Here is a 15,000-nt window from a genome sequence, read left to right as displayed (position 1 = left end):
ATGGCAAATTGCTAGGCTTTTGAAAATAATGATAATAATAATGATAATAGTAATAATAATAATAATAGCTATGGCAAATTGCAATGCTTTTGAATAATAATAATAATAATAATAATAATAATAATAATAATAATAATGCTAATAATAATAATAGCTACTTGAAAATTGCAGTGCTTTTGAATAATAATAATAATAATAATAATAATAATAATAATAATAATAATAATAATAGCACAGCTAATGGCAAATTGCAGTGCTGTCAAGTGCTTTTAATAATAATAATAATAATAATAATAATAATAATAACACAGCTACAGGCAAATAGTAGTGCTTTTTAGTGCTTTTAATAATAATAATAATAATAATAATAATAATAATAATGATAATAATAATAATGTGATTTTCATCTTACAATATTCAACGCTGTACAGAAATCCCTTTCATTGTTGTCAGGAAGTTCGTATAGTATAGACTGACCTATATTTTAGTGCTGCCTTCAACCGCGTTAGTCATGAGACCCTTATTGTTAAACTCGAACGGTTTGGAGAGTCTTTTCTTAGCATCATTATTTAATTTTTAAGTAATATATCGCAAAGAGTTGTTGATAGACACCATAGCGGGTATATTAATAAGGTATCTTACAGGCCAATCTAATACTACCTACCAATGTGATATCTGGTGTTCCTTAAGGTAGTGTTCTTGGCCTAAAAAACAGGCTCGTTGCATATACACAGTATTCTAGAAGTTTTATTCCAGCTGTGGCCTGATTGAGGAATGATATTCCTATAATAAAGCAGTTGAATCGGTGGAATTTCAAAAGTTCAAACTTCCTGCCAATATTTATTCAGTATTTAATTTCCTCACTGGGCTATTTTTTATTTTGTTTTTTGGAGCCCTTGTACTTATAGAAACCTACTTTTCCAACTAGGGTTGTAGCTTAGCTAATAATAATAATAATAATAATAATAATCATAATAATAATAATAATAATAATCTCTATTTTTTATTTTTGGAGCCCTTGGACTTATAAAACCCTGCTTTTCCAACTAGGGTTGTAGCTTAGCAAGTAATAATAATAATAATAATAATAATAATAATAATCTCTATTTTTTTTTATTTTTGGAACCCTTGGACTTATAAAACCCTGCTTTTCCAACTAGGGTTGTAGCTTAGCAAGTAATAATAATAATGATAATAATAATAATAATAATAATAAGGGTTATTTTTTCTTTTATTTTTGGAGCCCTTGGACTTATAAAACCCTGCTTTTCCAACTAGGGTTGTAACTTAGCCAATAATAATAATAATAATAATAATAATAATAATAATAAGCTCTATTTTTTATTTTATTTTTGTAGCCCTTGGACTTATAAAACCCTGTTTTTCCAACTAGGGTTGTAGCTTAGCTAATAATGATGATAATAATAATAATAATAATATTAATGTTATCTGAACTGTCAGTCGTGTTTAACTTACTACGGTAACAGTTAATAACCAAACAAGACTTACGATAGTTATTTAACGCGGTTACTGATGGGGGGGGGGGGAGGTGGGGTGGGCCACATCTTAGCCTTTGCGCAAGAGCCCGTGTCTTGCTTTTAGCATGGCGCTCTAAACGCAAGCAAACAATCAACTCGGCCTATTGACAAAAACCCTTCTTGTATTCTCAATGTGATTAGCCTCCAACTAACTCTTTTAAATGACTCAGTGTAACAAACAATATACTGTTAATATGGACAAGGAGGATTGCCCAGCATCATCTAATTTATAATGTAAACAAACAAACGAACATAGACCTATCTCCCCCTTAAACCTTCCTTCAAGGGAAACTGAAGACTTTTTTTGTTTTCTAAGTGTTTCGATAATGTGGATGTGACAATAAACTATCAATAATGTTGTTACTATTCTTAAGATACTTTATTTTAATTGCTAATTACCTTGTTTCCTTTCCTTACTGGGCTATTTTCCCTGTTGGAGTTCTTAGGCTTAAAGCATCCTGCTTTTCCAACTAGGGTTGTAGCTTAGCAAGTAATGATAATAATAATAATAATAATAATAATAATAATAATAATAATAATAATATAGGGTGTGAAATGATGAATGCATTGGAATGTATATGATTGAATTAATAATGATAAGTCCTGTAGAGTGTAGGGTTCCCCTAAAGTATAGGACCAGAAAAGCAGCATTTAATGTAAGTAATGTTAAGAGACATCAAAAACTGTAGCCTGCAGGTATTTAGAAAATGACAATGTTACACTACATGGTCACCATATCTCTTACCTGATATCTTCAATTATGATTCTAAAGGGTCTATTAGAATACTTACCTTTCTTGCTGTACATCTGATCGGCCATTTCTTGTGGCAGTGACGGTTGGTCCAACACATCAGAAGGTTTAAAATCTCCAAATCCTAAACAAACTATTGCTATACCATCCATTTTGTAGAGGAGTTTGCTCTGTTATTGTTCTAATTTCCAACCCACACCTCCACAACCCTATAATTCAAAATCAACTAGGTTTTGTTGGGGGTTCAACTTCAACCGACCACTGACTCGCTGAGCACAGAATAAGAACACGTAATCAACTAGGTTTTGTTGGGGGTTCAACTTCAACAGACCACTGACTCGCTGAGCACAGAATAAGAACACGCAATCAACTAGGTTTTGTTTGGGGTTTAACTTCAACAGACCACTGACTTGCTGAGCACAGAATAAGAACACGTAATCAACTAGGTTTTGTTGGGGGTTTAATTTTAACAGACCACTGACTCGCTGAGCACAGAATAAGAACACGTAATCAACTAGGTTTTGTTGGGGGTTTAACTTCAACAGACCACTGGGCACTGACTCGCTGAGCACAGAATAAGAACACGTAATCAACTAGGTTTTGTTGGGGGTTCAACTTCAACAGACCACTGACTCGCTGAGCACAGAATAAGAACACGCAATCAACTAGGTTTTGTTTGGGGTTTAACTTCAACAGACCACTGACTTGCTGAGCACAGAATAAGAACACGTAATCAACTAGGTTTTGTTGGGGGTTTAATTTTAACAGACCACTGACTCGCTGAGCACAGAATAAGAACACGTAATCAACTAGGTTTTGTTGGGGGTTTAACTTCAACAGACCACTGGGCACTGACTCGCTGAGCACAGAATAAGAACACGTAATCAACTAGGTTTTGTTGGGGGTTCAACTTCAACAGACCACTGACTCGCTGAGCACAGAATAAGAACACGCAATCAACTAGGTTTTGTTTGGGGTTTAACTTCAACAGACCACTGACTTGCTGAGCACAGAATAAGAACACGTAATCAACTAGGTTTTGTTGGGGGTTTAATTTTAACAGACCACTGACTCGCTGAGCACAGAATAAGAACACGTAATCAACTAGGTTTTGTTGGGGGTTCAACTTCAACAGACCACTGACTCGCTGAGCACAGAATAAGAACACGCAATCAACTAGGTTTTGTTTGGGGTTTAACTTCAACAGACCACTGACTTGCTGAGCACAGAATAAGAACACGTAATCAACTAGGTTTTGTTGGGGGTTTAATTTTAACAGACCACTGACTCGCTGAGCACAGAATAAGAACACGTAATCAACTAGGTTTTGTTGGGGGTTTAACTTCAACAGACCACTGGGCACTGACTCGCTGAGCACAGAATAAGAACACGTAATCAACTAGGTTTTGTTGGGGGTTCAACTTCAACAGACCACTGGGCACTGACTCGCTGAGCACAGAATAAGAACACGTAATCAACTAAGTTTTGTTGGGGGTTTAACTTCAACAGACCACTGACTCGCTGAGCACAGAATAAGAACACGTGTTTGCACGCCACAGAAAAGCACAATTGAAAATGTCTGTCAAAGGATATGCTTAAAGTAATACTACTACTGCCATTGTGTTCTGCCCTAATGTATGTCTTTTCATGGATAAGTGCGTTAGTTCTCGACCCTAAACCAACATACTGGGTAAAAACAGTTTTCTTTAAACTCTGGATAACTTTATTCCTATGTAGTTCCACTGGCCCGTGCTTGGAAAATAGGTAATCCTAATGCTGTTCATTTGTTCTCCTTTGATGGAGAACAATGGTTTTTCTGTTGTGTTCATAGATTGTTCAGCAAACTGTAAACAAAACAACCATTTTACCCAACCTAACCTAACCTTAAGAGCGTTTTATGGATTTTCAGCATGTTTTATAGAATAGAATAGGTTAAAATAGTGTCAAGAAGTATGTTTTATTTATCCTTCCTTGGTAGGAATCACTTCATACTCGAAAAATAGGGTAGGAATCACACTATAGTAGAATCCTGATGGTAGGAATCACACTATAGTAGAATACTGATGGTAGGAATCACACTATAGTAGAATCCTGATGGTAGGAATCACACTATAGTAGAATACTGATGGTAGGAATCACACTATAGTAGAATCCTGATGGTAGGAATCACACTATAGTAGAATACTGATGGTAGGAATCACACTATAGTAAATTCCTGATGGTAGGAATCACACTATAGTAAATTCCTGATGGTAGGAATCACATTATAGTAGCACCGATTGTTCAAGGGTAAAACAGTGGCTCTTTCTGTTTTAAGAACCCTGATGAATATGATTATGTGTTTGTTTCATAATATATCTGGTATTTATGCCGTTAATGACAGTTTTGGTTGATTGCCAATCTGTTCGTGCCCCAAATTTTAAAAGTAGGCCTAGACCGTTTTATAAGGTTATTAACATTTTTATGTTTTCGTGGTTAATTATATTTTCCTCTTAATCAGTTATCCTTTAGTTAGATATATGAGAAAAATTTCAGTATTGTTGCTAGATAAACGTAAAAGAGAAACCTAGGCCTATGCAAATTTGGCATATGTATCATTAAGAAATTGGGAGTCATTAAACATTCGAATTATGCTTTTCATTCTCACCACTACTACCATTAACCCCATTTTCACCATCACAACCAAAACAATTGTAATGTTGATACCAGTAACTTAAGAATATCACCATCAACACTCAGTATAAAAATACAGTTATCATTATCACCACCTCAGTGTTCTCACTATCGGTGTCATTATCACCAAGTTAACACAGGAACCACCATCTCAATCATATAACCATCACCATCATGAGTATCATCACTTTCACCAAAATTATCAGTATCACCACAGAACTATTTGACTTGCTCGACTGGTAAGTTGAGTTTAATTTCTTTTCAACCGTCATATTCTGGTATTTATTCTCTTTCTCGAACTTATATGTAACTAATTCTTCTTCGCATTTAATCCTCTTATTTTTTAACATTGATATTTATATCCGTGGAAACTGGCCAGTTTTTTTTTGTATTTATATCCGTGGAAACTGGCTAGTCTTTGGTGAAATTATCCGTGGAAACTGGCTAGTCTTTTTGCTATTTATATCCGTGGAAACTGGCTAGTCTATATTCAATTTATATCCGTGGAAACTGGCTAGTCTTTTTTGTATTTATATCCGTGAAATTTGGCCAGTCATTTGGGACATTATCCTTGAAAGCTGGCCAGTCTTTTGTTTTGTATTTATATCCGTGGAAACTGACTAGTCTTTGGTGAAATTATCCGTGGAAACTGACTAGTCTTAGGTGAAATTATCCGGGAAACTGGCTAGTCTCTGAGTATTATATACGCGAAAACTGGCTAGTCTTTTCTTGGATTTTCCGTCGAAGCTGGCTAATCTTTTGGGTGATGACATTCGTTGAATCTGATTAGTTTTTGGGGGGTATTCACATTCATGGAAACTTTTGGGTATTATAGATATAAAAATTTGCCAGTCTTTTCTTAGTTGTTCCGTAGAAATCGGCTAGTCTTTTGGGAAATTATCCGTGGAAACTGGCTAGTCTTTTGGGCATTTATATCCATGGAAACTGGCTAGTCTTTTGGGCATTTATATCTATGGAAACTGGCTAGTCTTTTGGGCATTTATATCCATGGAAACTGGCTAGTCTTTTGGGCATTTATATCTATGGAAACTGGCTAGTCTTTTGGGCATTTATATCTATGGAAACTGGCTAGTCTTTTGGGCATTTATATCCATGGAAACTGTCTAGTCTTTTGGGCATTTATATCCATGGAAACTGGCTAGTCTTTTGGGCACTTATATCCATGGAAACTGGCTAGTCTTTTGGGCACTTATATCCATGGAAACTGTCTAGTCTTTTGGGCACTTATATCCATGGAAACTGGCTAGTCTTTTGGGCACTTATATCCATGGAAACTGGCTAGTCTTTTGGGCACTTATATCCATGGAAACTGGGTAGTCTTTTGGGCACTTATATCCATGGAAACTGGCTAGTCTTTTGGGCATTTATATCCATGGAAACTGGCTAGTCTTTTGGGCATTTATATCCATGGAAACTGGCTAGTCTTTTGGGCACTTATATCCATGGAAACTGGCTAGTCTTTTGGGCATTTATATCTATGGAAACTGGCTAGTCTTTTGGGTCTTACATACGTGAAAATTGGCTAGTCTTTTCTTGGAGGTCCCGTAGAAACTGGCTAGTCTTTTGGGTAATGACATTCGTTGAAACTTGCTAGTTTTTAGGTATTCATATCCATGGAAACTGGCTAATCTTTTGGGTATTAAATCCGTGAAAATTGGCTAGTCTTTTCTTAGCTGTACCGTAGAAAGCGGCTAGTATTTTCTGTATTTATTTCCATGGAAACTGGCTAGTCATTTGGGTGTTAAATCCGTGAAAATTGACTAGTCTTTCTTTTAGAGGTTATGTAGAAACTGGCTAGTCTTTTGGGGATTGACATCCATTGAAATTGGCTAGTTTTCGGGGTATTTATATCCATGGAAACTGGCTAATCTTTTGGGTATTATATCTGTCAAAGTTGGTTAGTCTTTTCATAGAGGTTCCGTAGAAACTGGTTAGTCTTTTGGGCATTTACATCCATGGAAACTGGCTAGTCTTTTGGGTATTAAATCAGCGAAAATTGGCTAGTCTTTTTTAGAGGTTCCGTAGAAACTGGCTAGACTTTTGGGTAATGACATTGGTTGAATTTGGCTAATTTTTGGTGGGGGTATTCACATCCATGGAAACTGGCTAGTCTCTTGGGTACTATATCTGTGAAAATTGGCTAGTCTTTTCTTAGTTGTTCCATAGAAATCGGCTAGTCTTTTGGGCATTTATATCCATGGAAACTGGCTAGTCTTTAGGGTATTATATGCGTGAAAATTAGCTAGTCTTTTCATGGAGGTTTTGTAGAAACTGGCTAGTCTTTTGGGCAATGACATTCGTCCAAACTTGCTAGTTTTTTGGGTATTCATATCCATGTAAACTGGCTAGTCTTTTGGGTCTTACTTACGTGAAAATTGGCTAGTCTTTTTTTAGAGGTTCTGTAGAAACTGGCTATCTTTTGGGCATTGTCATCCGTTGAAACTGGCTAATTTTCGGGGTATTTATATCCATGGAAACTGGCTAATTTTTTGGGTATTATATCTGTCAAAATTGGCTAGTCTTTTCTTAGAGGTTCCGTAGAAACTGGTTAGTCTTTTGGATTTATATCCATGGAAACTGACTAGTCTTTTGGTTATTAAGTCAGCGAAAATTAGCTAGTCTTTTTTTAGAGGTTCCGTAAAAGCTGGCTAGTCTTTTGAGTATTGGCATTCGTTAAAACTGGGTAGTTTTTTTGGGGGGTTATTTATATCCGTGAAAATTGGCTAGTCTTTTCTTAGATGCACCATAGAAACCGGCTAGTCTTTTGGGCATTTATATCCATGGAAACTGGCTAGTTTTTTGGGTATTCGTATCCGAGGAAATTGGCTAATCTTTTTTTAGAGGTTCCGTAGAAACTGACTATACTCATTTTTTTTTTTTTTTAATGAAACGCATTTGCACCGACTTGCAGCGGTGCCATGTTAGCTCGGAAAAAATTCCTGCTACCTGATTGGTTAGAATCATCTTGTCCAACCAATCAGCGATCAGGAAACGTTTACGAGTTAAAAAGGCACCCCTGCGATTCGGTGCAAATCTGCCTCGCTAAAAAGAATTGACTGTAGTCTTTTGGGCATTGACATGCGGTGAAACTGGCTAGTTTTTCGCGGTATTTACGAGGAAACTGGCTAATATTTTGGATATTTATATCCGTGGAAACTGGGTAATCATTTTGGGTATTTATGTATGTGGAAACCGGCAAGTTTTTTGGGTTGTAGCAAGAAAAAAAAAGTAAATTATAAATTATAGAAAAATAAAAACACTGAAAAATTCTTATGCCATGAATAATATAATATTCTCTATTTTTATTTTTTACTTATTTTCAATTTTGTTTATAAAATTAATTATGCGCAATTAAAAAAAAAAAAAAAACTTACCGCGTTTCAGTAAAACTGAAATAGATTACATCAGATAAAACTAAGATAAGAGATTAATTTCAACATATTTTATCTATATCAGAAACCAAATTTTTTCGTTTTGATTAAGTCTTGAAGACTTTCGTATCCTGGTTTTTTTTCTGACCTCCGGAAGGGTCATTTCGATACCGCTATGACGATTATGACCAAATGTAACCTAGTTTCTATTATTGTTATTAACTATAGTCAATTCTTTTTAGTGAGGCAGATTTGCACCGACTTGCAGGGTTGCCCTTTTAGCTCGGAAAAGTTTCCTGATCGCTGATTGTTTCTATTATTGTTATTATTAACTATAGTCAATTCTTTTTAGTGAGGCAGATTTGCACCGACTTGCAGGGTTGCCCTTTTAGCTCGGAAAAGTTTCCTGATCGCTGATTGTTTCTATTATTGTTATTATTAACTATAGTCAATTCTTTTTAGTGAGGCAGATTTGCACCGACTCGCAGGAGTGCCCTTTTAGCTTGGAAAAGTTTCCTGCTCGCTGATTGGTTGGACAAGATCATTCTAACCAATCAGATAGCAGGAAACCTTTCCGAGCTAAAAGGGCATCGCTGGGAGTCCGTGCAAATGCGTCTCATTAAAAAAAATTGAGTATAGTGTACGCTACCCGTCATAGATGTCAGGTGAATATTTAGATATGTATACACATACGCATCCCCCCCTTCACAGGGTATGACTACTCCCTCTCCCCCTAGTCGCTCATGAACAGCAGAGGCAAAGGATAGGACAATGTCATAGAGACTGACCATTATAATGCAGTAGTTAACCCTTTGAGTGAAGGAGAATTGTTTGGTAATCTCAGTGTTGTCAGGTGTATGAGGACAGTTGAGAATCTGTAAAAAATAGGCTAGACTATTCGGTTTATGTGTAAGCAAAGGGAAAGTGAACCGTAACCAGAGAGAAAGATCCAATGTAGTACTGTTTGGCCAGTCAAAGGACCCCATAAGTCTCTAGTGGTAGTATCTCAACGGGTGGCTGATGCCCTGGCCAACCTACTACTAAGTTATAACTCTAGTTGGATAAGCAGGATGCTATAAGCCCAAAGGCTCCAAGGAAAAATAGGCCAGTGATGAAAGGAAACAAGGAAACAAATAAACTAGGGGGCAAGTAATGAACAATTAAAATATTTTAAGAACAGTAATAACATTAAAATAGATTTTTATATACAAACTATAAAAGTATCTGAAATATAAGGCATAGAATTAACTTATAACTAAGACAACTGATTTTGACAATATTTACATAAGCTATACCCCATACAAGTGCATGTAAATTTATTATTATTATTATTATTATTATTATTATTATTATTATTTGCTAAGCTACAACCCTAGCTGGAAAAGCAGGATGCTATAAGCCCAGGGGCTCCAACAGGGAAAATAGCCCATCGAGGAAAGGAAACAATGGAAAAAATAATTATTTAAAAACAGTAACAACATTAAAATAAATATTTCCTATATAAACTATAAAAAACTTTAACGAAACAAGAGGAAGAGAAATTAGATAGAATATTGTGCCCGAGCGTACCCTCAAGCAAGAGAACTCTAATAACGAAGAGCATGTTTATACAAATATGGTATAATATTCAGAGCCAGACAGACGTGTGTTTTTAGCAGGCTTTCTTATAGATTCTTATCTATCTGATAAGATATGAATCTAGCTTCGACTGTGTTATCTGTAGCCTCGCTATCTAAAATATTACAACCTTTTGTCACTCAGCAACAGAAATAAATGTATGGTATATGGGCGAGCTAATAGGCTTATGCTAGGGCTAAAGTCCACATAGACCTATATTAGACTTTGACCAAAATGGCCTATGGTCGTCTACCTGATAAAAAGGTTGATTACGATGAATCCACAGTTCAAAGAACAGAAGGAAATCCCGTTTTAAAGGTTTAAAGGTCGCTCATGAATGGCAGAGGCAAGGGACAGTGACATTGCCCTGTCAAACAGGACAATGCCCTAGAGACTGACCATACATACTACATATGATCAGCGCCCAAGCCCCCTCTCCATAAAAGCTAGAACCAAGGAGGACCAGGCAATGGCTGCTGATGATTCAACAGATAGACCTATAGGCTCCCCCAAACCCTCCATCCTTAGCTCAAAAGGATGGTGAAGTTGCAGAGACCAAAGAAACTAACGAGTTTGTGCGGGACTCGAACCTTAGGCTAGCGTTTACCAATTAGGGACGTTATCATATGGGCCACCACAATCAGTGGAGGGTACATTGATTCTTAGTCATCAGCAGCCATCGTCTGTCCCTCCCTGGTTCTAGCTTCGTGGAGAGGGCATTTGGGCGTTGATTATATGTATATATAATTAGTTTCTAGGGCATTGTTCTCTCCCTGCTATTCATGAGTGCCCTTTAAACCTTCACAATATACGTACTGATTACTTTAGACCTATGCTAGTTTAATTGAAATATACTTCCTCTGTAATGTTACGATTCATGGCATAATAATCTATTGTTAATGAAGTGAAAATATTATTCACCGTGGATGAGAAATTTTGCATATGGCAAGACAAATCAGCTATATGTAGTTCAAGGGCAGAATGGGACTGACATGTAGATCTTCAAAAGTTCAAACTTGCAGCAAATGTTTTTATGTTGAACAGGCTGACATAAGTCTCTTTTTATAGTTTATGTATGAAAGAACTGTTTTGATGTTGTTGCTGTTCTTAAGATATTTTGTTTCATTTGACCATTACTTCTTTTATAATTTATTTATTTCCTTATTTCCTTTCCTCACTGGGCAATTTTTCCCTGTTGGAGCCCTTGGGCTTATAGCATTATGCTTTTCCAACTAGGGTTGTAGCTTAGCTAATAATAATGTTTTTATGTTGACCAGGCTGACATGAGTCTTTTTATAGTTTATACTGTATATGACATATACTGTATGTTTTTGACGTTGTTAATAGTTTATATAAGACATATCTGTTTTGACGTTGTTACTGTTTTTAGAATGATTTATTGTTAATTTATTCTCATCATTTATTTATTTCCTTATTTCCTTTCCTCACTTGGCTATTTTTCCCTATTGGAGCCCTTGGGCTTATAGCATCCTGCTTTTCCAACTAATGTTGTAGCTTAGCTAATAATAATAATAATAATAATAATAATAATAATAATAATAATAACAAGTGAGCAAGTCCTGAACGCGGACATGGTCCTCGTAGAGGACATACCTCCGCCAAGGTGACCTAGAGCGCCATATGTCCTAGAATCATGAATTGATGTGACTTCGACCTTCACATGACCTTGACCTTCACGTGACCTTCAAGTGACCTTGACCTTCACGTGACCTTGACCTTCACATGACCTTGGCTTCAAGTGACCTTGATCTTCAAATGTACTTGACCTTCACGTGACCTTGACCTTCAGGTGACCTTGACCTTCACGTGACCTTGACCTTCACGTGACCTTGACCTACAAGTGACCTGCTTGACTTTTGACCTTCAAGTGATCTTTGTTCATTTGCCACTGATACTTAATATGACATTGATATAATGCACCAATATGACCTTGACCTTTGACCTTTATAAATTTGAACATCACCCATGGGTTGCGCCTGGACTAGGACTTCCCTGTTGGCTTATGCAAAAGTCAGTGCTTTATTTCTGTCTCTTGATATGGCCACTTATGTCATAGTGACCCCAGTGACCCCTGTGACCTTGACCTTGGGGTGACCTTGACCAAAATTTAATCAGTTCTTCCATACACATTGGGGAACTACTTGGCCAAGTTTGAAGTGATTCCGTGTAGAAATGTGGCCTCTACGTTGTCCACAGACAGACAGACAAACAAACAAACAAACAAACCGAACCGAAAACATACCCTCCTGGCGGAGGTAATAATAATAAAATAACACACATTTATAGAATACCAAAGCAAAAAATGCAATTTAGTTTCACTAGATAAGTTATAATGGACATAATTCTATTTTATAGATAAGAGGAAAAACAGAAAAAACCAAGACTAAAAACTTAATAGATAAATAGATAGGAAATGTTTTCGAGGTAATAAACATTTCTTGTATTGACATATACGTCGTTCTTTCGATATGCATCACTTTATCATTATAATTATTACTTGCTGAGCTACAACCCTAGTTGGAAAAGCCGGATGCTAGAAGCCCAGAGGCTTCAAGAGGGAAAACAGCACAGTGAGGAAAGGAAATAAGGAAAAATAAAATATTTTAAGAAGAGTAACAACATTGAAATAAATATTGCGTATATAAACTATAAAAACTTTAACATAATAAGAGGAAGAGAAATAATATAGAATAGTGTGCCCGAGTGTTTCTACCAAGAGGGTAACAAAGGGAATTCATTTAAATTCCCAACAGTTTTTATGAGTTGTGAAGGAACATACATATGTTTAGAATACACTGTGTTCTTAACATAACTTACTTTCACATATCCCTTAATTTACTTATCAATACAGAGCTTATCAAACCATTTAGTGTAGCATGAGAAAAGCGAGGGTCTTAGGCCTACGATGATCACCACCACAGTGTCAGAAACAGGACAAATTATCGTTTATTACATAATTGCTGATAAAAAAACTGCACTGACATCAATAGGTAAGACTTCCTATGTTTAGAATACACAATGTTTTTAAAATAACGTAGTTTCACAATTTTTCCTTAATTTACTTATCAATACAGAGCTTATCAAACCATTTAGTGTAGCATGAGAAAAGCGAGGGTCTTAGGCCTATTTTGATCACCACCACAGTGTAAGAAACAGGAGAAATTATATTCAATTACATTGTTGCTGATAAAAACCTGTTAAGACATTAATGGTTGAGAGACTTCATATGTTTAGAATACACAATGATCTTAACATAACTTAGTTTCACATATTCCTTAATTTACTTAATCAATACATCTTATCAAACCATTTAGTGTAGCATTAGAAAAACAAGTGTCTGAGGCCTAGCCTATGTTGTTCACTACTACAATGTGAGAAATAGGAGAAATTACCTTTTGTTACATTGTGCACAGGAGAAATTACCTTTAATTACATTATTGCCTATAAAAAATGTTCTGACATCAATATTTAACAGACTTATATATCAACCTCTAAGGGAACAAAAGTATTATTATTATTATTATTATTATTATTATTATTACTTCCTAAGCTACAGCCCTAGTTGGAAAAGCAGGATTCTATAAGCCCGGGGGCCCCAACAGGGAAAATAGCCTAGTGAGGAAAGGAAACAGGAAAAATAAAATATTTTAAGAAAAGTAACATTTAAGATAAATATTTTCTGTATAAACTATAAAAACTAACAAAACAAGTGGAAGAGAAATAAGACAGAATAGTGTGCCCGAGCGTACCCTCAAGCAAGAGAACTCTAACCCAAGACAGTGGAAGACCATGGTACAGAGGCTATGGCACTACCCAAGTCTAGAGAACAATGGTTTGATTTTGGAGTGAGTAACGAATAAAGCTAGAACTTAAAGAGAAAAATGCCTTTAATTACGTCATTAAACGAACAAAGACATAGAAAGCTAGAACGCATTGTTCATATGCTAATTGCGAAGCTGTTTAACGCAAGAGATTATTTTAGCAAAGCAATATTAACGAACAAATTAACATACAAAGCACAAATTAACACATTGTGTACTTTTTTTATTACTCTTTTATAGTTTGTTCTGTGCATCTTGTTATATTTAAAAATTTCAAACTTGCAGCGAATGTTTTTATGTTGAACAGGCTGATATAAATCAATTTATAGTTTATATATGAAAGATCTATTTTAATGTTGCTATTGTTCTTAAAATATTCTATATTGATTATTCATTACTTCTCTTGTAGTTTATTTTTTCATTATTTTCTTTAAACAATGGACTATTTTTCCCTGTTGGAGCCTTTGGGCTTATAGCACCTTGCTTTTCCAACTAGGGTTGTAGCCTAGCTAGCAATAATAATAATAATAATAATGATAATAATAATAATAATAATAATAATAATAATAATAATAATAATAATATCAAAAATAATATCAATAATAATAATAATATTAATAATAATAATAATAATAATAATATTATTAATATTAATAATGATAATAATGATAATAAAAATAATAGGAATAATAATAGTAATAACAACAATAATAATAATAATAATAATAATAACAACAATAATAATAATAATAATAATAATAATAATAATAATAATAATAATAATATAAAAAATAACAATAACAATAATAATATTAATATTAATAATGATAATAATGATAATAAAAATAATAGGAATAATAATAGTAATAACAACAACAACAACAATAATAATAATAATAATAATAATAACAACAACAATAATAAAAATAGGACAATCTTCCATATACCTTTCCTTCATTGCATATCAGAAAATGTCCTTGAAATTTATTTATAATTTTCTTTTAGTTTCTTCTGTTTGTTCTCCTCATGACCCGATATTTATCTTATCGTAAGTTAGTAAACAAATCCTTATAGTTCACCTTCAGGAGAAATAAGGTCAGTTTACGATGATAATCTCCTTTATATGATAAAGAGCAAGTGTTTGTGTATATATACATTATGTGTGTATATATATATATATATATATG

The 15,000-nt window shown here is 34.7% G+C and overlaps 1 protein-coding gene across 1 annotated transcript in view; it reads left to right on the top strand.

Moving 5' to 3' along the window:
* Positions 1-3,928: 3,928 nt before the first annotated feature.
* l(2)k10201 (lethal (2) k10201) overlaps positions 3,929-15,000 on the top strand; it is a 62,860-nt gene continuing 51,788 nt past the window's right edge. Inside the window, exon 1 of the mRNA XM_068378617.1 lies at positions 3,929-4,053. The gene's annotated coding sequence lies outside the window, so the exon portion shown is untranslated. The remainder of the gene's footprint in view (positions 4,054-15,000) is intronic.

This window comes from Palaemon carinicauda, chromosome 8 (assembly GCF_036898095.1).
Source record: "Palaemon carinicauda isolate YSFRI2023 chromosome 8, ASM3689809v2, whole genome shotgun sequence".
Lineage (NCBI taxonomy): Eukaryota > Metazoa > Arthropoda > Malacostraca > Decapoda > Palaemonidae > Palaemon > Palaemon carinicauda.
Note: the sequence above shows the minus strand (reverse complement) of the source record. Positions and strands in the feature narration are given on the sequence as shown.